At 40.5% G+C, this 24624-nt stretch overlaps 1 protein-coding gene across 1 annotated transcript in view; it reads right to left on the bottom strand.

Annotated features, from left to right (window-relative positions):
* DISP1 (dispatched RND transporter family member 1) overlaps positions 1–18645 on the bottom strand; it is an 85429-nt gene extending 66784 nt beyond the window's left edge. Inside the window, exon 1 of the mRNA XM_063152261.1 lies at positions 18559–18645. The gene's annotated coding sequence lies outside the window, so the exon portion shown is untranslated. The remainder of the gene's footprint in view (positions 1–18558) is intronic.
* Between the last annotated feature and the right edge of the window lie 5979 nt (positions 18646–24624).

Here is a 24624-nt window from a genome sequence, read left to right as displayed (position 1 = left end):
TATTGTATACGTAATTTTGAGTATAAAGATAGGTGACCGCCCCGGGGGCTCTCAGTGTGCTCATGGCTGGCTGCTGTGCAGACCTCTGTCGGGCCAAGAGAAAATCTTTTAGATAAACAATTAATAAACACCGAGACCAAGAAAAGATCTGAAGTCTCTCCTTGTCCTTTGAAGCGCGGGCTGTCCAAGGCCACCCCAGGCCTTTCCAGGTCACCTAAACAGCCGAGAAACCGACACCTCATGATATGCAAAATCTCTACGTAAGAACACTATGCCTAGAAGGTGAATACATAAAGTGGAGTATAAACATAACAACTGGAAAACTGGGATGAAACTCTCAGATGTCTGCTTCTTGCTTAAGATAGGGGGATTTTTGTAAGAACACTTGGTTTTTGTCAACTACAGACAAATCACTAAGGTTATAACTATGCAAAAGAACCCATCAAAATTCAAACATGCTCAGATGAACCTTTCTGTAATTCCATCTGAGAAGTTCTGGAGTTTTTTGCTAGAAGTGGTCATTTTCCCTAGATCCCATTTCTAATATTTTAAATGAAGTCATCAGAAGTCTTTTTCTAATTGCCACTTAGGCCAATCAACCATGAGGACAAAAAATAAAACAGAAACACCAAAAAACTAAGACTGTTCTGATAAACAGTACTTTTGGTACCCAAGCCAAGCAGCACCCACAAGAATGCCGTCTGGCCACAAGCTCTTGATATCCAGTCCTTGCTGCCCTGATCGACCCCTGATCATCCAGAACATTTCAACAATTTCTGCAGGTTTGCCCCGAGACATTATTGTGACTACAACATGATACAGAATAAGCAATCTTCATCTTACAGCACTTTAATAATCTCCAGCTTCTCCCACAAATGCAAAGCTATTGATTATTTGTCCAATACCACATGCTAATGTTTGTCCAATTTCACGGCCATCATTTTTCAAGACCAACCTAAGTATTTTCCCAGAAAGTACTTTTTAAATTAGATCTTGTAAGCAATATATTAAATTCTTTCCCTTAGAAGCAGGATCGCATTTTGTGCAAGTTTAAGATACCAAAAGCCCACCTAAAACTGCACATAATTTCTTGGGCAAAGTCAATTCTTTGTAAATGTAAGTATTAAAGCTCAAAATCATGTTTCTTTCCAAATAATTGAAACAACTCTTTAACAAAGCAGCAGGCTGTAGTACAGCATGAACATCATCACTGTCTCCTTTTAGCAGATAATTTCATTTCAGTGCAAATTTTCTTGTAATTACCTTCCAGTACTTCTCCCCTCTCAAAGTTTTCCTGTTTTGTAACACTCTGGAAACCCAACATGTTGCTTTGAAACAGCTTTGAAACGCTGGCTTATGGCCAACCTTGCAACTGATACTACAGTTTAAATACCTTCCTAACAAAGTTGCACAAACCTCAAAACACTCTGGGATCAGTCATTAAAATGTTTTTGTTTCAGTTACAGCACTAATGAAAACCAAATGTCTACATTTATTTTAGCCAGCTTAATGGTCTAGGGACTTTGTTTAAAAGAAAGCTCTGAATCAACCCTCATTTACTTGAATAGCAAAACAACATTGTACAGAAACACAGGATAATATTTTTAAGGGGTTTAATTAGAGTCTATCAGCCACAGACTCAATTAAGGAGCTCCAATTAATTGCCTCAATTTTCTTCTTCTCTAAAGTCTTCAATTACAGAACACTCAAAACTATGCACTTTTAGCTGCAACTTCACAAGGCTGAATTTGCAAACAGATTTAAGACAAAAAACTAATCTTGTCTACAGGATAGACGATTGCAAATTAAATAAGGTACAAAATACCAGATCCTGTCTGAAGTTTGAGCCTTTCCAAAGTACCAACTTGTGAAAGATACCACTGTGCTATGCAAGTGATATCTCCCAGTTACACACACATTCACTGGACATGGGAATATTTGGGGTGGGAATTGCAGCTAAATTAAATGCTCCATACAAAGCTGTCTTTCAGCTGAGAGTTGTGACATTCTGCTGCTGCTTTAATCCATACCTTCTACAATAAAGCCAGCAAATTCTATGCTGGTTTTGCACAGCCTTAGCAATGCAAAATAAATTGATGTTTCAGCAACATTTTTTGCCTAAATTCATTTTTGAACGCTTTGTACGTACTTCTCCACAGCAAAGAACACAGAAGGTCTGCTGAAGCAAAACCAACACAAGCTGGCACAAATATCTACATTTTAGTATCAACACTGTTGACCATCATTTGTATCTCAAGATATTTGGAGCATGCACCACCTGTTTCCAGCTAGCTCTCACACTGTTCAACTGTATGATTAATGACAGCTGCTAAAAAGTCTAAAATATCAGGAAAAACAAATAAAAGTGTAACAGCAGCTATGCATGATTGAGGCAAGCCATGGTCTTTTGCTAACTATGAATCATTATAACACATACAATACTCCAGTAATGTGAATTTGCACTTTTCAGACTCCCTTCACCACCACTATAACTCAAAACTTAGTGTTTCTGTCTGCAGGAATGCCAGTGCCTCTGTGCAACAACTGCTTCTAGGCCAGGAGGGTGAACTTCCAGAGTTTTATAGACCTAAGGAATCCCTAGCAGAGACTTCCCAGTACACATCCCTAACATGTACACCTATCCTATTTAGCCAGAAACAGAAAACAGAGCAAAAAGCCTGCTCAAGAAGTGACACCAAGTGCACAAATGCTAATCCAAAAAGAAATTTTAAATTAATGAATCTCAAATCATCAATTTTTTATTCTGCAAAATGTGTAAAGACTGATATATAGCAAGAAAGTAAAGGTTATAGATAACTGATGAACAAGTGAGTAAACTTGATAACACCCACTTTAAGTGCGTTGCCACTATATTTGAAAGCGCATTTTACTTCTGAACACTGACATTCTTGACATGCTTTCAAAAGTATGCATAACTCTCCCTGTGTAAAAATCCTCCTTTCTAGCACAGCAAGACATTGAAAAGAGAGATGTTTTATATGCCTAATTCAGAGTTTCAATAAAATCACATGCTTACAATAATTCACTGGATTTCCCTATTTAGGAGATTTTTTCCCCCAGAAATTAGAATACAGAATTCTGGTACTAAGTAGCTGATAATTGCTCTTCTGCTAATCCCAAAAGGAGAAGAAAGGAGTAATACAGGACAAAAAAAGAATACTTAAAATTAATATACTTATGTTAAAAAAAAAAAAAAACAAACAAAGAATCCCTTCTCCGAGTTTCAGCTAAATTATCACTAAAAGCAACAGGAAATAAGATCAGATAGTTCAGCTATTTAAATGAGAATGCAAAACCAGCTGAGAATAATTTCTTATTCCTTTATTTTGTAAATCCACATACCTGCTCTTTACTACTTTGAGAAAGAATCATGGCATACTGTTTATGCAATTATTTTTCTTGTGTGGATAAGAGAAGTATGAATTCAACCACACTCTTCAAGAACCTCCAAAATAACATTTCTCAGTGTGACTTTTTTTTGACCCTGGCAGCCTTACAGAACAGTCACAGGCCCAGCCAGCAAAGAGGTCCTCTTAAGACGTTTCAAATAGATACAACAATACCTTCATTCATTAAGCTGACCATACCTGCCTATCACAATTTCTCTCAGGCTTTCAGCACAGAAGATTAATAAAGAGCACGTGCATCAAATAAGCAATACCCCCTGAGATTGAGAAAAACAAATTCCTGCAGGAACACAGTTGGAGCTAAGTTCCTGCTATCGAGCACTGTTTGCACAAAGCAGCACAGAAGTGCAAATCACGAACTCTCATGAGACTCCCACATCCCATCTGCATACAAAGGGAACTTTTAAGTTTTAAAGCCTAACCTATGGTTTGGGACAAGCTTCTCAAATATGACTCTTTTAAGCAGAGTAATACACAATCATTTCTCTCTCAAAGGGAAATAATTACACTAAAAGCAGATTACAGAGAAACAGCAATACTGAAGAATTAAGTCCCGTTAGTTCAGAATATTAAGATTTATTTTTATGGCTCATAGAACAAGTTTCAGTTCTTGCACACGACAGGGGATCTTATATGTGAAAACACCTTGAGGAAAAAAACAGATAAATACTAAATATTTTCCAGCAAAACAGAACTTGACACTTGTCATATATTGAGCATTCTCACTTTAAAGCCTCATCTAATTCAGTTCCAAACATAACCCAAACCACATGACGTGTTCCAGAAGAGCAATAGGAACAAGGTGGCTGCTCAGCTTCCTTCACATTGAAACACTCATGGGAGCAGTCACGCCTTTTAGAATAAGAGAAAAAATTTTAAGTATCTCTTTTTTAATCCCAACATTCGGCATCTGGGGCATTTTCTCAAAGTGTATTAAGGGTTAACCAAAAAGCATTTAATAGAGATTACTCTGTGAATATTAGGATCTTGATGGTTGGTACTGTCAGCTTTGGAAGCTGGCTGTTGGGTCAGGCCATGAGGATTGATGAAAACTGAGATAACTGAACAGATGTACACAGTACTTTAGGTTTTCTTCCCTGTCACTAGGACCAAGTGGCCTTTCTGTGTACAGCACAATCTCAAGGTATGCAAAATCAACATATGAGATGATTGAAAAAAAACCCCAACACAGAAAAAAAAACCATAGTGGCTTTTTATCTAGAAATCTACCTGGAAATTATGCTTGAGCTACCATAAAAGCATTCTAACCCAAAAGCATTTGGTCTCTGGTGATTATCAGCAGAAGAGACAGATTAGTATTGTTAAGACAACATCTAATAAAATGAAATAAGCACGGACTGCAAAAGACATTCATCCCCAAGCACAGTCATGTTTTAGCATCTTGCTGAGTTTGTACACTTGTAGGATATGGGCTATATTAGAGCAGCATGTGGAGCCAGTACCACATCAGGCCTCACAACATGAAGCTAGAAATCCACTTCTCTTGGCAATTCCAGTAAAGATTCTCTCAATTTCATTTAGTCCTGGACATGTCTTCAGATCCATGCCCACCTTCTTCCCAAAGAAGCTGAACTCATGTGAAAGAAACTAGACTACAGCTTGTCTCACTGCTCTGTAAGGGTTTCCTCCCTGCACACACTCCTGACTGGATGTTTGGCTACAGGGAATGAAACTCTATCTCTAAAGAAGCGCAGAAAGTACAGACTCCACATTGCTCATTCTGAATGGAAAATGCATTTTCCATGCATTCAATAGTTAATGGGGCTGGTATTTAGCTTACATGAACCACTCAAGATATTTTGCACTACCATCTATAAAAGCAATGAAAGAGCTCTTCTATGAAACACAAACAGTTTCAAACATGGCTATCTCTGTACCTGTCACTTCACAAAGGCATCTCTGGCTATTGCTATGGATACTAACAGAGAAGCAAGAGAACATCTTGTCACCTTCATCTGGAAACTCAGACCTACTGCACTAAAATTAGCACACTGAGGGTATTTCATTTACACCTTTAAAAACGCACAAGACACTTCTTTGTAGAAACATTTCAAGGTTTTGGAACACACAAGGCATAAGACTATCACACTTTTCTCAAAATACTTTTAATAAAGTTTACATGTGAGGTAACTCTAAAAGGTTGACAGCAGAGCTTATATGGGAACTGACTGGCACAGACTGACCACGCCCAGGCATGCTCCCCCACTCAAGAAATCACCTTTGATTACAGACTGGAAGGGAACAGTCATTGTGGCCGTGGAGTTTCACAACTAAATTAATCACAGAACGTACACAAGGACCAACTTTACCAAGAAAGCTGCTGCTAATTCTTTTACTCCACTAAGAGTGGTCATCCATTTTTAGCAGCTGCTTTTTAACAGGTGTTTCTCTCTCATCCTTCACTTTCCACAACAGGATATTCACCTTTTCATACTTTTCCACAATGCTGCCTCCTGACTTTTTGTTACTCTTTTGGGTATTTGACCCAAAACTGAAACAAGTGTCCTGTAGCAGTCGTTTGTCTCATCCTTAAGGGCTGCACAGCTTACAGTGAGACAGGAGCAGCACTTAATGACACCTTGGCTGTGACAGAGGGTTCATTTTCCTCAGCTTTCAAACATGCCTGCCCACACCTCTTCCAGTGTGACCTGGGAAAAGAACAAGCTAAAGTTTGACTTCTGGTTTAATTGCATACTTTTTCTAGTGGTTACTTGACAGCAGAATCTAGTGCTGTGCAGGTTATTTGCATGGGCTCCAAAGGTAGCAGTTTGTATTTCTGAATCAAGACTTGAAAGATTACACAAGCACATTTATCTTTGTGGGCTTATTTTGGAAGGGGAGAAAAGTAAGTGTGCAGCTACAAAGGAGCAAAGCAGATGACTTGGAAGGCAGAGAACAGACCAGAGACATACTTCACGTGTTGTGTTATGTAATACAACATACAAATGCTCTCTCGTGGGCATTTCATCTATGCATGCCGGAGTTTTGTCTTGATTTCCTTGTTATGCCTGTTCTTAGCCAGAAAAAATTCACCATCGCCTTTTCCCAATCACAGCAGGTCTAGGACCTCTTTGCTTTGTGCAGGTGCATGAGATGCAGCTCATTTTGCAGCAGCAATTACTTAGTTCTAGGTGTGCACACTGCCTTCCTATTTCAATGCTTACTGACAGGACTCCAACACACAACACAGGGCACACAAAATCAGCAGGGTCTTTTTACTGCAGTGGGAATAAAGCAACCTGAACAACTGATAAGTTAATGCCAAGTAAGGATATACACATGAACATTTCTATGTTAACTCTTCTCAAAGCAGGCAGACAGCAGAATTCACATTCATTGGCCAGTTAGCTTCAATGAAAACAGCATCACTTGAAAGCAGAACATGCATTTGAAAATAGCTACCATAAACTTTCTCTACCTCATTCCTCTGTAAACAAACATTAAGAACCTGACATATCCATGGCAACTTGCTGAGGAAATGAGAATTCAACATAACCTTTTAAAAATGATGCCAGCTCTTTTACAAAGAATTCACTGAAAGAAAAATAACCCCTGTATGGTGACACCATAATAATAAATTTAAATGTCCATGCAGACCTAACTTAAAACCTGCAGGAAGAAGCCCACAGGGAATTCAACCTAATGATACCAGCCTTGGAAAAAGTATTTCATTGCCTTGAAGACTCCCCACACCCTCTCACTCTTTAACACTGGTGGTCTGTTGAACCAGAATGACATCATACAGCATTGCCCTCAGCCTCTACAGGAACTTAAAAAAATCCTTTGGCTGTATTGCTATATCAATGATCCAAGACAAACCAGCTTATACTAATGCAGCCTCCATGCTTACAAAATAACAGGACTGGATTCCAGTAAAATTTGAATTCTGCAATCTTTCTGTATCCTCATAAACCATGAATGAAGTAAAAACCCACACTATACATCTGAAGTCTTTGAAAAAGGAGCTGTCTTCAACAACAGCAGGGAACCAAATAAGGAAAGGAAAAAAAATTTGTATTTTCCATATATTAAAAACTAAGGAAATTACCACAAGGTTAGATATTTTTAACCTGTCAGAATTTCAAATTATTGTTCTTTAACCTGAGGATACTGTAGCAGAAGAATTCAAACACAACTTAGGATTTCATGAATGAGAACCTTGGGCTTATATACTAACTTTTAATGTGGGAAGACAAGTCTGAGAGTTTTAACTCTGCAGCTACAGACAAAAATTAATCCCTGCAGCATTATATTCTGTGTGTGGAAAACAGGGCCAGGAATTAAACATTCCTTTCAGCAAATCATAATTCAACAACATGTCTAAGATTAAGATACTGACAGTTCTGTCTCCCAGGCCCCAGTTCCTGCTATCAGAATACACTGCCTCTTATTCATGCATTTTAATTGCCAGATTGAGAAAAAAAAAAAAAAAAAAAGCATTCAAGATAAAGGCTGCTATCTGCTAATGAGGGAATTGTTTATTTTATATCTTAATTCTGACTCAGAGGAATGAGCTAAGCAGTCAGAAATCTTAGAATCTGATATCAAACTTACCATGGGGTTTCAAGAGTCTAATTTCTCCCTCATCCCCAAAGCAATTTTACACACAGCTAGGGAAGAAAGATGATTCTGGAAATTTGTAGCCATCAGTATACATTTGGTGTATCAGCTGGAAGATATTTACAGATGTGAAATGGAAGCGAGTCAGAAGATCTATAAAAATATTTTTCCCCTCTCCCCCAGTGCAATATTACTTTCTTTGAAGAGCAGGGAGTGGAAATGCAGGAGCACAGAGGTGTGATTTTGACAGCAAGACCCATTATCACAAAATGAGAAGGTGATTAACATGCATCCAGTGCTATTAACCACTTTGATACCTTTCTAATTTGAATGTCCCTGCTTTCTAGAAACCCTTCTAGGATTTCCTAACACTTTAATAGTTAGAAAGCAGCTCAATAAATCAGCTAATCCTGCCTCTCAGGACTGAGGGAGAAAAACACAGTCTAGACAGAGTTAATCTGTGCCTTACAACGCACTCTAAAAATGGCAATTACACAGGTTTCCCAAGCAGTCTGTCTCAGTGGGTCACAGTTCTTTTCTAGTCTCCATTTCCACTCTCTCTGTTGCAGTTTAAGCACGTTACCAGTGGTTCTGCTGTCAGAGAGACTAAACTGAAAAATGCTCTCCGTGTTTATACCTCACCTCTTCCTTCCCTCTGTAGTCTGCCATTCTGTAAGGGAAACACTTCTCAATCGTTCTGTGAATAAAATAATTACATTTTCAAGACTTCATTCTTTACTTTCCTCTACACTGTCTTGTAATCAAGGGGTGAAATGCTTAAGCCTGGCACGAAGGACAATTATGTGCTTTGTAGAAACTCATCCTGCTTACATGTCACAGTACATCCAAGCTGTTTGCAGCAGCTGTGTTAACAGAATCATATCTGGTTTCTCAACTGCATCATCCCCAGAACTCTGCACAACACTCATTCTACTCCTCCACTGTCTTCCTGTACAAAGATGATAAATGGAGGACCTTGAATCTTGTCCTCATCCAAAAGGCATGGTTTCTTCCCTTCCAGACTGCTGCTTCTCTGCCCTCAAGTCTCTCTGAACCCTATCCACATTTTCCAACACACAGCAATTCCAAGTTTGATACCATCTGCTGCTAATACTGCACAGTCTTAACATTTCACTTAAGTCAAAATTAGTGACAGAACCCTGCAGAGAGCATTCAGTCTCCACAATCTCTGGTCTGATAGTGATCCATGAAACTATTTAAGGCTTTTCACCAACTTTATGGTATTTAGAGAAACGTCCTTGCTTATAATACAGAAAAAGCCATTAGACTAACTAACTAAACTCAGAACACATTTGTTCCTACCAAAAAAGACTGGATACCATGCCATAAAAGGAGATTTGACTGGTTGTGAATTTTGATTTGAAAACATCCACATTTATGTTTATTTAACACTTTTTGTATTTATTACTTGAAAAACTTATCCAATAGCTCACATTTGTTGCAATATTTCTGCAAGTGGACTCCAGAACTCTTAAGCTTCTTTTCTACCTGACCCACTTAGATACAGGTGCTCAGCCTGGCTTGTCTCCCCACTTAAAGAATTTTATCTGTCTACATGGTAACTGATAATCATTCTGTGACCAGGAAGCAGGTAAACCTTAAATTATCCTTTAAGTTTCACCTGCTTTCCAAATTATCCCTTTTGTAAGTGTTCTTCATCATCTTCCTCATATAAGCAAAATTCCTATGCTTCTGTTTCTTGTATCAGGTATAACTACAGCTTATCCTGTAATAAAGATATATCTGAAACAAGTATACCAAACATATAGTCTAGAATTTTTTAAATGTTTTCCTGGGAAGAAAGTTCATTTGAACCTTTTCCAAAAAGGCTGCAACCAATTGATTTTGATTTTTTAGAACATTTTCACCACTCAGGTCTTTTATTAGTTGTCTGCATCCCGATTTATAAAACCCAGCAGTATTTCACATTCAAGTTAACAACAATCCAGTTTGGTAAAATGGGAAAACAAAGTCTTATGTTGCAAACGTAAATGATCTCACTGACCACCAAGCATCGCCTTGGTGCTGAGGTCTCTTGCCTCCTGTCCTACATCCCACCATGCCTTGAGCTTGCTCTGCATAGCCTCTGGCCAGGACCTCACAAGGACAAAGGACGACCACGTCACTGGAGCACAGCTACTGCACACAGCAGCCACAGCTACACCTAAAACTACTTGATATTGTAAATTATAGACAGCCTCTCAGCAAGCTGTCTGTACATGTCTGAATTCACTGGAAGGAGGTAACTGTGAGAAAAGAAGAATTTAAGCAGTGGAACAAAGCACCTGCCCTTCTCCGTGTAATAGCCACAAGCGCTTGTTTTGGCCCATGGTTTATTACGTGCCACATGCAATGGAAGGCTACCCAGAAACAGCTCACAGAAGAGATAACGACATCCAATTCACAGCTACCAAAATATTGACTTTATTTAAACTTTTCACTTGCTGCATTTCAGTTTTCTACTCCGCTCCAGTCATTCTGCTCAAAGCTGTAATACAATGGGGAAAATTCACAACACAAATATAAACACAAATTTTCAGAAAAAACAAACAAGATACCACAGAACATCCTCTTAACAGGGCTGACAGAAGGGTTGGTGTTATTTCTTGAAGAGTAAAATAGTAAAACTGTTTTGAGCTATCATTCAGAGCCATTATTATCAGTTAACTAAATGTTAACCTACTACATCTTTTACACTAAGGCACTGACCACCAAAGCCTTCCCTGAACCAGAGAGGGCAATGATGAGAGGAACAGCAGGTAAGAGAGAGCACTCAAATGAAGAATTCATCTCAGAGTCTCATAATCCTGTTATAATGGCTTCTGTTTGTGGGTTTTAAAGTTTTAGCAGCCTTCAACTTGTAGATTCTACAGATACACAGCATCCTAAGTTCTAAAATCAGCTAAGAACTCTTAACAGCATATTCAAATTGCCTTTGGGGGTTTGAGGATAAGATGCCAGTTTAAGAAAAAACAAAATCATGTTTGGCACAAGGGAAGAGATGCAATTTCTCCTACCTAGGTAGTAAAAACAAAAATAGAAAATCTTATCTTTTTGCAAGTCAGTAACTTCTTTATTGTGTATGCAATTAGTAAAGCCATAAAAGAGGAGAAGTTAAAGAGCTTTGCAAAGTAACAGAAGCTAAGAGAGGCACAAGTCTTCCCTAATCCACTCAACATTACACATCATGATCAAAATCTATTAAAAAAATAAATTCACACCCCCTTTCAATTTCCCCAGAAAGCGGTTTGGTTTGTAAAATTCAGCCATGTACAGGGAAATAACAAACCACCATGTAACCCTCTTATGGAAAGGCCATGAAAAAAAAAATTGTCTGGAGTTTGTGTTGGCCAGGCAAATCAATACACTTAGTCATAACTCAGTTTCACTACTTACAAAGCAAGTAATTGTTTTCCCACTAATGCCACCTCCATCACTTTTTTAACAGAGAAAAAGCTGCCAAAGTACTCAGTTTGCAGCAGATCAAACTGGCTTTGTTTGACACCAAAGAAAAGCAGTTTACTGATGCAACAGTTAAGCAGTAACACAAAAACCCCCCAGTTACAGCTCACAGTCATCCACAACTACTTTCTTCAGCTGTCATGGTCCATAAACATTATTAGACAATGACATTTTCAAAACCCTTAAAGCAAATCTTGTTTGTAAAGTTTCACTGTCAAAGAAAATACCTGATGCCTAATTCAGACCCAGAAAGCGTACAGGACTATTCAAGATCTTAGACTTCACTGCCACAGGAGTGAGTTCTAAACTATATAAATTATCTTACTTTTAGCTTTAATAATGGATTTTGGTTTTAATTGCATTATGTTTTTATAAAGCTATCAGCATGACATACATTTCACAGGACTCAACTTCAAAGGGTTAAGTTACTGAATTCTTGCAATACCTACTGTAGTTTTTTATAGTAGTAAAGAAGCTATCAACAATAAGTGAGAACATATGTTTAAGACTAGGGTAAAGTTTATTCCACAAGGCAAAAATTCCCTTCAGCTTTATATAATTATTTAGAACAGCATATGTATTAAAGAAAATATTTTAACTTGCATATTCAAAGTATGTGGCATAGCACTCTGTAATTTTCTAAGCCTAAAACATCATAACCACAGCAATCTTTAATTAATTACCTAGTTCTCAAAATCCCCTCTTCCTTCCTCCCACCCAAAGATATCTCCACATCACCCAGTTTTGATGCAACTTCAAGAACTGCTGCCCAAGAGGGGTGTTTCAATATTAAATACTTTTACAATTAGAAATGGATCTTATCAGCTGTATTGCTGAGCATAGCAACTACTTTCAGTAAACACAACAGGGAGAAAATTCCTAAGAAAGTCTTTTAAGTTCACATCAAGTCTAAAAGCATTTTCAGTCTAAGCTTGTAAGTATCAAGGACCCTCTAGGTCTTACAACAAGTAATAAGAAAGTGCAGAAGACCACAATTGAGGCTTTGCAAAAAAACTAATAAACATGCTCCAAAACTCCCAGCTTTAATTCCAACAATACCCAAAGCACAAGTGTAATCTTAGCTGTACCATTCCACTCACATTCCAGGTAGAATGGGTTTTGTGTTTACAAAATGCGTCTTCTCAAATCTCACTACCGATGCTCAATCCTGTCTATAAATACTTAATCACAAACACTTCACAAAAGGCAGCTCATCAGCAGATGAATCTCCTATAAGTTAAAGAAAATTTATGTTACAAATAAACAAGGTATTGGAAAAAAAGCCTTAAAGAGAGATGCATTCAAAGAAACAATTTCTTAAGTGAGTCACTTTAGATCTAAAATATTTTTCAAGCATATTCATGACCAGAATATGTACAAGTCACAGGAAGATGATGCTGTACCTAAACTGTGAAACCTGAAACAATTCTCCTCGAGACTCTCTTCAAACACTCAGTAAACAGCAGACAGGATGCTTTCAAAAAAGCAAGGCACAAGCCCAGTATTAGCTGTGGCAATAAACCTTAGTGCCTTTGAGACACTTCCTGGTTCAGCTCCAGCAGGCACATTATCACATGCAAGGATGGCAATGACAAAGTCTAAAACAAGGCTGTTTACAGCCTGTGACCAACCCAGTTTACATAAAGAGGAAAGATAAGAATTAAAGCTCTAGGAGGGGGATATATTCTTGTCATCCCAGGAGTAACAAGTTTAATTTCTAAACACTCTGGGTCTGCACAAGAAAGGAGTACTGCTGAGCACACAAGCTTCACCCAGGAGCATGTGTTCTCAGATGACACGGCAAACATTTTCCCTTATTAAAGCCTATCTCCCTCCCATTTCATCTGCATGTGAAGTTCATTAACAAGGAAAGATTACACAAGACTAAACCACAGTTTCCATCTGCTATTAGTTAGGGCTTAATTCAGTCATTTTTATTAATTTGTGTTACACAGCACAAGAGTTATGTTGTACTATAGACAGCACAAGAATGTGTTTATCATGCTGGGTTTATCTGTTTCTACAAAAACAACAATGCTATACAAAAAGATACACAGCAAGACCTTTCTTCAGAAATTTGAATGCAGAAAGATGTTATTTCCAGTCATATGCTGCCTGTACCAACCCATGAAAGCAAGTTTTTCATGTCTCCTACAGAGGATAAAGATGGGGGGAGAAATAAGAACAGAGAGAACAAAAAGAATGTTTCTTTCACAGCTTCTATAAGCTGCACACACTGTGAGCAGCACTCTGGCCTCTGCATCAATGAGAACACCCAGCATGGCACACTGACCATGGCACCATGCCCCTAGGTTACCATACAGCTTCTCTCATTTGGGGCTGCAAGTGTTAGGCTGTCTCCATATCACAAGACCTCTACTTCCCCACCTCTGCAGTAAGGTTCTCCCCCCTCATAGGAATTGGCTCCAGATGCCCTTATTCTCATTTCCTTCCACACACTCCAAGAATATGCACCTTACAATCACTAATTTTTTCTCTGGTGCCTTACAGATGTATTTCTACTTAATTTTAAATGGCACTTACCTGACTGTATCCCACACAGTTTCTTCCTCTGTCTCTCCTCAATGCTACCTTTACTAACCAGAAAACTATGCTCACAAGGTCTACACTAGTCTACAACACCATTAGCAACTTTTACTCTTCTGTGATCCCGGGCTTTGCCCCATTCCATTTCCCAATACCACTTTTGCTGCTTTTCTTTGCCCCACTCCCCTTATTTGAAATGCTTCCACTTCCAGATCTCCTTCCAAGATCATCATCTGACACTGGTTCCCCTTCCCACAACTCTCCCAGACAGATTTATTTCTGTTAATATTGCATGCTGGAGAATCTCCCACAGAGAAATTTAAGCTGCTATTTATAAGCATAAAGGTCAGCTTAAAAAAAACCCAGGATTTTCCACCTTTATAAAACTGCTTCAGAAACAGCTCTGAGCTTCCCAACCAGACTCCTCTGTAATTCTAGCTTTGCTCAGCTCAGATGGACTATGCTTCTTGATGCCCAGAAAGTTTCTCAGAAGTTTCTTAGAATCATTACAATTGGAAAAGATCTCTAAGATCATCTAGTCTGACCATTAAACAAACACTGGCCAAGTCCACCACTAAATCCCATCTGTAAGCACCACACCTGCGTGTTTTTTGAACACTTCTAGGGATGGTGACTCCATCACTTCCCTGGGCAGCCTGTTTCAATGCATGACCCATCTTTTTAATGAAGACATTTTTCCTAATATCCAATCTAAACCTCCTCTGGAGCAACCAGAGGCTGTTTCATTTTGTGCTATTACTTGGTACCTGGGAGAAGGAACCAACTCCCACCTGTCAACAACCTCCTTTCAGGTGGTTGTAAAAAGCAGTAAGGTCCTCCTGGGCCTCCTTTTCTCCAGACTAAACAACCCTCAGCCACTTCTCATGTGACAGATGCAATTCACACTTTTTTCATTACTGCAGGCCTCAAAAAATCAGAAAGACGGAAATTTGCTGTGGCTGTTCTATTAATGTCATGACACATTTAACAACAGCATTAATGTATCACCTCAAGAAGAAAACCCCTTAAAAGGATATAATACTGAAAGAAGGGTCTCCTTTTTACAGAAAAGCAAAAAAGTATTTTGTTTACAACTAAACACTGGTCTGTTGATCATTATTTGCATTAAAAACTTCAGTGTCATACAAGCAGCAGTTACAAATTTGTACTGCTTTCACATAACAGTCTCCCTGAAAGTGTGATTTAGAGGTTACAATCTACTCTTACCCCAAAGTTAAAGCAACATTTTTTTTCTCTCTTTTAACATAAGAACATTTTCACACCTTCCCACAGTATTTAATTTTTGCTGCACTTCACACCAAAGCCCAGTAGACTCTGTAAAAAACCACGTACAGGAAATTACACTAAACTCGGAAATACCATATGGCTGCTGAACAAGAAAATAGCCATGATTACCAAACCAAATTCATGCCATTGATCACTTTAAAGAGAGACAGACGTAGGCTTGCTAATTACCTGAGGTGCTTCTTATGTATTTTGAAGTTTGAAAGTAATTCTATCCCTCTATCAAAGCCAGTAAATCAATCATCTCTGTTAAAGGCTGAGAGAAAAAGTCAAGCTTACTGCCCAAATAAATCTATGGTCAACATATGAGAAACATTACTATGAAAGCCATTCAAAAAGCCTCCTCATGGGAAAGGGTAACATTTTGAGAACTAAGTGTTTTCACATGTTGTTTTTACCTTTGTTCTTTCAAAGTCTTACTTTTCACCTCTTCTACGGCAAGATTTTTTTTGAGGCTACTAATCTGAATTCCATCTCTTTCTTCTCAAGGCCCCTTGGGACCTTCTTCTCAAGGCCCCAATTACTGTCCTTTGTTCCTGCTACAGTAATTCTCTGAGCAGTCAAAAATAGCTTCAAATGGCATGCTCCAACAGAGCCAGGAATGTGTGATGGTAGTGTATTTGGAAAGAAGGAGTGAAAAAAAAAATTGAAGAGAAAAAAAACCCCATTCTCAGCAATGTTGAGACTCTGCTAAGAAAGCTTCATCCTCAAGTTGTGTCTGCCCCTGCCCTGGAGAAGGCAAATCCATTGAAGCAAAGTTTTGGCTCCACAGACAGGAAAGCCCAGCCACTGACACTGCCCTCTCCCAGGTGCCTTGAAGGCCAACAGACATGGCTGTGGCCTTATTTATCACTTCATATAACCGGCAAACAACCTTAACTTCGCTACAGTGAGCTCAAAAGCAGGCAAAAAAAAAAAATGGAAAAAGCCAATCAGTGAGTTTTATTCCCTACATATATACTGTGTCCCTCAAAAGGGGGAAAAGCCCCCCTGAGTGATGGCACAAGGTGCCTAAGGCACTCTTCCATACTTAGCACCACTCTAGTGTCAAGTCCCCACTTCAACATCCATCTGCTTCTAACCAACATACATATTTGAGCTTCTAATCTCAAAATAACTGTCCTCCAACTAGGCTATGATATTACTACCAGATATCACTCCCTTCATTCTAAAGGAGAAAACAAATCTTCCTGTGGAATTTGATTTTTCTTTCTATTTAATGACCACCAAAATATCCTACTCTACAACAATGATAAAGTTCAACCACTCTGTTCTGAAACAGAACATGAGTGTCAAAGGCTGTTTTGTTTCCTTACTTTAACATTTAAAGACAATTACTTAAGAAAAAAAGCCCCTACCTGGATGTTTGCTTCTTTGTGTTTCAATTTACACAAGCATTCAGCAATCAGCACAGCAGTCCCCCAGTAGTAGTTAGTTTCTGGGAGCTACTAAAAAACTGAATAAGCACAAGTAATTTATTTCATATTCAGAGAAAAACATAAACATGAGTAAAATAAATACAATCTGTAAATGTTATATACATTCTAATATAGTGTGAAGGTTTGATTACAAGCTTAAATATCTGCCACAAGAGACTACAAATCACAGAATCTCCTGGGTTGGAACAGAACCACAGGAATCATCCAGTCCAACACCTGCATGGGACAGCCCCAAGAATCACACCGTGTGTCTGAGAGCATTGTCCAAACACTTGAACTCTGGCGGCCTTAGTGCCATGCCAACGTCTGAAATATTTATATTTTTCTAATGCACTTTTCCCTGGCCCCACCTTGGCTGTTTGACACTAGATCTCTTCCACGCCCATCCCTGCAGGCTGCTTGCTTCAGGCTCTTATACATTTATTCAGTTAAGAAATCCCTCATTCCTTCCAGTCTCAATTCATGCCATCTGCTTCCTGGCACCCATTTTTGCCTGTAGCTCCACCAGTCGACACTCTTTAAGCTGAGCACTTTTATCAACTCACTGACAACACAGATGCCTTGCCCTAAATATTTGTTACTACTTCACAGCTTATCCATGCCAGATATTCTATAACAAGCTACTTGCAACTCTGATCAGAGAGTTTTTGTTCATTTAAATCACACACATGGTACAGACACACTTTGAGTAACTACAGCTCTTCATCTCTTTCCTGAAAAGCTGGTTCTCATTTACATCCATGCAACGTGAACCATCAACCATACTGCAAAAATCTATTTTTCCATCTCCTCCAGAGGCTGAGAAAAAGAGATGGAGTGTCATATTGCCTTACTCACAGAAAAGTTTTTCATTAAACTTCTAGTATCCTCTCAATCTCTCCTAGGATGAAGATGTGAAGATCCAGCAGGTGAGCTGTCCCTGATGCAGCAACTAAGCCATTCCCAAAGTGGGGTACAGAGAGAGTTCCTGCACTGGCTGCAGGTGCCAACTCCACAAAAGACATCGGAACTGGCTGCTCGCACTGAATCCGGAAATTGAAGAGGCTTCCACACCTCTCTGGACAGACCTCTGCCCTAATGGTCTCTCCAACACCTCCAGCGTTTTCCACCGCCACTGGAAGCAATGAGTAACCTTATAATATCGGTTGTACGACCAGAAGTCGGGAATAACCGTATCCTTATTTCCCAAGACAAAGGTGCCATATGAGCTCCCTTTCGAAACCACTGCCTCTATACCTGCTCTTAAGGCGTCTTTGCTCCTAACAAATAAAATAGGCAACTACAAGCACCTTATGTCTGAACAAAGGGCAGGACAGGAGCACGCGAAAGGCTGATCACATCTCAGCCCGTAGCGAACGAAAAAAGTTAGGTGCTTTTTCTCCTTTAAATAAAGGAGAAAAAAAAGGCTCCAGATCCCAGTAAAATAAATACAAAAGATTCAGAAGTGAAGGTGAAGAATTAATTCATTTTTACAAGATATTTTAAGGTAGGGCTCAGCCGACACAAGGGCACCGCCGCCCCCAACAGGGCTCTCCCCGCGGCGGGGCCGCCGCTGTCCTGCGGGCGCGGCTCCCCGGGGCGCTGCCCCTGGACCGGGGCTTCCTCCCCCGCTACACGAGCACAAGGCGGCCGCCGCCACCACCGCGGCCGCCACGAGCACCGCCACCACCTCCTCCTCCTCCTCCCCCGGCGCCGCCGGCCCGACCTGGTACCTCGGCGGTGCGGAAAGACCGCCCCGCGGGGTCGGCCCGCCCGCCCTGGCGGGCTCCTCTCACCTCGCGACCTGGCGGCTGCCGGCAGCGCGACCCCGGAGGCGGCGGCTGCCTGTCTTCGCGGGCCGGACGGCGGCAGGAAGCGAAAGGCGGCCGCAGCGTCCCCACCGTGGCGCAGTTACCATGGGACGGACGCCCTCTCCCGCCCCCTCCGGAAGTCACAGCCGGCGGAGCGGAGAAGGCGTGGCGCCCGGCCCGGCTCCCACGGGCCGCCATCTTGAGCGTGGCGTGAAGACTCGCTCTGCCTCTAGCAGCCTGCCCGGCTCCTGGGGTAGTGGCTGCGATGAATGGAACATGTCCAAATCTGCCCAAAGAGCCACAGCCTAATAGACACACTTTTAATAATGTATCGAAACTGTCGGAAAGTCGTGTCTGGGGTTTAAAGGATTTCCCTTTACTCTTGTGGTGTAATCCACAAGGGCCACAGTGACCCCTAGACAGTTTCATCCCAGGCAGTGACACAGATCAGAGTCCATGCGATGGACCACTCTTCGAAATAGGCACGGGCAGGAGACTTTTCTCCTTGTTAATGCTGCTTTTATTACAAAGGATCAGCTCGAGTGGGGAGAACCGACGGCTCCTCGCTCGTGCCGCCGCTACTCCCAAAAGTGACTCGGAGGGCGAGGAAGAGCGCAGCTTTGTCCGCTGGTCTGTGTGTGGAGCTGGGGCTTACGTCCTCACAGGAAATCCCCTGCGTATGGTTCAACATTCGGAGTCCTCTGTCTAGCCGACATCTGTAGTTAGGGTGAGGGGTAAAAAAGGGTCTTAGGGGATACTAGGTTCTGTTCCTCACGTCGAGACATCACTTAGATTAGTCAATTTTGTGTTTGCTCGTTGTTTTTAGGGGGCTTTGGCTAGGTTTGCTGAGGGGTTTCTCCCGTTCATGCTGGATCCAATGTCATTTGCATGCCGATTCGATGCCCCCTCCTCTTCACCGTCTGGATGCCATCTTCCAGAAGCAGCAGGGCGACGCCCGGCTAAGGGCGCCGGCTAGCAGCTGCCCCTGCGGAACACGGCGACCTGGACCGGTCTTTGCGGGGCCCCCCAGCGCGGCCGAGACCCGCGCCGAGGCAGGGGGGCGCCCCGCCGCTCCCGGGACGGGTCCGCACCCCTGGGGCACCACGCACGGGGCTCCCCCAGCACGGCCGGGACCCGCGCTGAGGGACGGGCGCCCCGCCGCTCCCGCGGCGCCCCCGGGCTACTCCCGGCAGGGGCGGGCCCGCGCCGAAAGGTGGGGCCAGGGCCCCGCCGCTCCCGGGCGGGCAGGCAGCGGCGGGCCGGCTCGGGGCACTACTGGTAATAAAAGGAAACTGTTAACAGGAGATTACAACATGAAATTATCAACAATAAATAGTTAGAACTCCAACTTGGCAGCAATTGGTTTAACTTGTGAACTTTTCAACTTGTAAAAATATGAACAACTTTTTACTCATAAGACTCTTCATGTATAAAAGCATGTCAATATTGCACATAAAATTGCACAAACAACATTATCTATACGGATAAACCTGGTGCTGAATTCCTAGGAAAAGCTTGCTCCAGACGAGTTGTGCCAATTTGTGCATAGGCCTCAATTTTTAATTACGTGGTTGCATACTTTTCTGTCCCAAAGGGTGTCTTAGTGCACAGAATGAGCTAAAACACAGATGCAGAGTTTCCTAACCTTTGAGCGCTTCCTTTTGTAGTTGGAATAAAAGTATGTCTTTGTAATTTTTAAAACCATAGTAACACATGGGATAATCTGCAGTGATCCCTTGCACATGATGAGCTGTTTCACTTTCATCCAGTCCTGAGGGTAATTGGCTCTCCAAAAACCCTTCTGAAGCATGTGAAATATCCGGGTCAGGCTGCTAGTGATTTGAGAGCTGGAGTCTGCAACCTGAGTCAGACTCCAATCCCCTCCTTCCCTGCTAATACTCCCCCTGGGGTTCATTTGGAGTGGTTTTTATTGAGGGCTCGTTGTAATCTCCAGTTCTGACCCAGGCCTCCTCCTGAACACAACCATTGCTGTGTCTCCTCCACCAGCCCAAGGGTTTGCCTTTGGTCAGATGGGTCAGAATCAGAGTGTAAAATGTTGTTAAAATTGATGTTTTTAACACCGTCAAGTTTGGGACTAGAACTGCACTCAAGGAGCGCTGTGGTGACATGGAGGGAGCATATGAATTCTGGAGGAGATTTTTCTGTGAAGCAACATGACCAAGAGAGAGAGAGAAAATTACATTTCTCCCATCTGCAAAGGACTTTGCTGTCAGCCCTGGTCACTGAATATCATGTTCTGCCACTTTGCCTCTAATTGTACCAATTTCTTCCATAGACTCTAGAAACAACTGAGTCATGCAATAAAGCTTTTGTAATTCCTATGACTCTTTCTTTCTTCCTCCCCCCCCCCACCCACCCCACCCAAAGAATAGATTACAGGATATTAATGTAGTGATCCTCCACTGAAGTGCACGAGCATCAAGAAAATTTCCACACCCCAGCTCCTATCTTTTACTGCCATCTAGTGCCCACTCATGGAAGAGACGGTGTAATTAATCGAATTTCTCCTCATCAGATCGATTCGCTATAATTAATGCATTGATAGATAGCACCAGTAGAAGGTATATTCATATAATATTTTTCTATATAAATCTAGCAGTATACAAATTCATATTTTTCTTTTATGGCACTAAATTCTGGCATAGCTCTCTTTTACAATAATTAAATTAAAATCAATAGCACTCGCAAATCAAACATGTAGTTATATCAGTTATTTATTTTTGGCTATGCTGTTCTCTGTAATTAATTAGACTGTTTTGTAAAATAGTGGTCTCATTAAAAACAAAGCACTGAAATAATTTATCACCTTCATTTTCAGCTCTACTGAAAAGGAGTGGCTCCCCAGATCTAAGCCAAATGGCAATTTCATTTACAAAGTAAATTTGCAAGGCTTGGAGTGACAGGTCTTTCTATCCATCTACAAAGAGAAACAAGGTGATTTTTGAGGAAGAGACAAAAGATGAAAGGTTATCCAGAGATCATCTAACTTCAGGTTTATGTATTTTATCCCTTCATGCCTTTCTTTACAGTGATGGCTAGTTATTATTCTCATCACCAGTGAAATAGTTCTTAACCTTAAAACACCCTTGTCTGTCTTTTACTGTAACACATATACTTGAGAGATGCACATGACAGAGTTATGTCACCTCCCCATAATACTGCAGAGAAATCACTTAATGGCCAGTACAGATAATCCCCCCTTGAAGATCTCAGATTCTAAATTAAGATGCTAATTGTGGGTAGCAAATACAACAAAAGGAACATGAATATGGAATTCTATACAATTGTGCATATTCAGATCCTTGTTTATATGTAACAAATCTTACCTTTCCTTCCTGGCCATGAAAGAACTGGAAAGTCACTATTTTCTGAATTGGTTCAGCTAAAGAGGAAACAAAACAAGGTGCTGCTTTCATTTTAGTAAAATCTAATTTAATTAGAGTAATTTCAGATCACAATTCTGACAGCTGTGTTTATCACACTTTCTTCAAAGGATAGAAATTAGCATTGACTGACATTAGCATCAAAGCTTATTTATTCACCCACATCCTAGCAGCCCTCCTGAGTTTGTCTGTTTGTTTAGCACTTTAATAACACCACAGTAAATAAGATTTCATTTCAGAGAGTGTGTGGTTTTTGTCAAAGCATTTATTGCAGCTTGTTGGAATGCTATGTTAGAGCCCCTCGTTGCAAGTTTGAGCACTTTGATTATTGCACATCAAATATCAAGTTTGATGAGCACTGGGTATTCTCCAGAAAAAGCATTTTAAATGGTTAGCAAGGACATAGCCTGGGATCCAGAATTTCTTTTTCTTTCTTTTTTGTCAACGACTAGAAAATATCTGCCTCTCAGCAGTAGCCAGAGACAATCTGTCAATCCTTAAACTGCAGAAGACTGCCCAAGTCTGCCAAAAGCTTGGACGGGGTGGATATGACCCAGACAGAAATTGATCACCACAGGCCTCCTCTGTTATGCTTTGCTTACCTATGAAATCAAGCTAAAGACAAACACAGCTCTGTGAGCAAAGGGGCAGTGTGGGCATTTTCTGCCTTGCAGTGAAACATCAAAACTAATGAGGGAAATAGCTGTTCTTTCCCAAGGTTTATCATGTACAGTCAGGACAGTAGCCTCCCCTAGACAGTGCTAGCAGCCTTAGCTGAAACAAAAAATCAGAGCTCTCACTGAAAGATGTCATTCAGAACATTAACAAGGAACAGCATAGCTGTAAAAGTTCTCTCTCCAGTGGGCATATGATTCTAAAGAGAAGTGGAATTAAAAGAAAAAAAAAAAAAAAAAACAAAACAAAACAAAACAACAACAAAACAAAAACAAAACAAAAAAAAAAAAAACCACCAAAAACCACCATGCTATCTTAGCTGGAGCACTTATTGAGTCTGACCACTGGTTTATACAGTAGGAGCCAAAAAGTGACAAATTCAACTCTCCAATTCTGAAATTAGGAAAAAGCAGAAACGCCAGGGAAATGAGACACTCAGCAGCTAGTTGGTGAGAGAGTTGAAAAATGAACAACTTTCAATCACAGCACATGTTATGCAGAAAAAGACTGAGCTCTCAGTTTTGCTTTGGAGGTTGTGTCACTTCCAATCTTTCCTGTTAGACTCAAGCATGGCTTAAGGTGGCGATTTGCATGTGGATGAATGTGAAATGTCTGCTTTCAGTGATTGTATTTCTGTCTTGGTTTTCCCTAGCTGAGAGAGAAAACAGCTTTTTGGAGGATATACTGCCCTTCTAAATATCCCCATGCTTTATACCATTACACTCAGACTGACATTTTCTTTTCAAAAAAAAGGAGGGAAAAGGAAAAAGTAGGGGAGGCAACTGATTTGCATTTTCAACTGACAGCCCAGTGGCTGGAAAATTTTGTTTATACTGTTTAGCTAGCCAGAAACCACACAGGCCCATGCCAAATTTTGGGCATGCTTTTTCTCAACTACCATGAAAATGTCTGCAAAAGCATAATTTAAATATCCCTTCAAAACATGTCCAGAAAACTTGTCTTGCATAGTACTTTAAATAATCCAGTGGTTCCCCTCACTTTCTTCAGGCACACTAGTAAACAAAAATGTGTAACCAAGAGTAGTTTAGGACAATATTAAGTATCTCATAGGAGATTACTGCAGCAGCATATCAACTAGAATAAAAGTATTCTTCTTTTATTAGATTAGTTGATCTATAAAGTAAATCTACCTTCTTTATGAATACTGAACCAACACTTTATTCTGCAACAAAAATATGGAACCTGGAGTGTAAGAATTAAGAAAATCACTATTTTTAATGTTCAACTACTTGCTTTGCTGAATATAGGTAAATTTTACATGTTTCCAGTTAGCCAAAGCTCTTTCTGTTTCCACTCGGTTACTTTGAGGAGTGAGGAAAAAAAAAAATCTACATTTGCCCAGACTGAAAGAGGCAGGCTGGTTTAGAGACATCAGGATTTTGAATTCCTTTGTAATGGCCCAAGCAGGAAGCTTCCCATGTTCAGAAGTCATCAGCTAATGACAGTTCCAAGACCCATGCATCAGAAAACAAGAGCTTCAGTTAATGGGAATCAGATGACAAGCTCCAGCAATCCCTCTAGATTAAATAAAGCAATAGATGCCACTGTCATGTTCTTCCTCACAAAACTCCCTTTCTCTTCCATGATTATGGTTTTTTCTGTACTTCACATTAAATCTTGCTGGCTGGGCAAAGGGAGGGGATGTGTTGTGCCACAAGTGACTAAGAATTCACTCTTAGCCTATTCATTTACTTTAATCAGACATATATTGGAACAGCAGCAATCAGTGTTTAGTTGTTGAGACACTTCTTGGGTCATATTCTGAAACTTCACTCATATTTGCAAAAGCACATTGTGAGAAAAACATTGTATTCTTTATTGTTCTTCAACACTCTGTACCCCAAGGTGTCTTTTGTCACTCAAAAACTCCATGTCATTTCTGTCAGAGCTTTCTCCACTATCTCCATGTTCCTGAAGATAAACCAGCAAAACATTTATTAAATAAAGGGTA

This window comes from Melospiza melodia, chromosome 3 (genome assembly GCF_035770615.1).
Source record: "Melospiza melodia melodia isolate bMelMel2 chromosome 3, bMelMel2.pri, whole genome shotgun sequence".
NCBI lineage: Eukaryota > Metazoa > Chordata > Aves > Passeriformes > Passerellidae > Melospiza > Melospiza melodia.
This window is presented reverse-complemented; position numbering and strand designations above follow the sequence as displayed.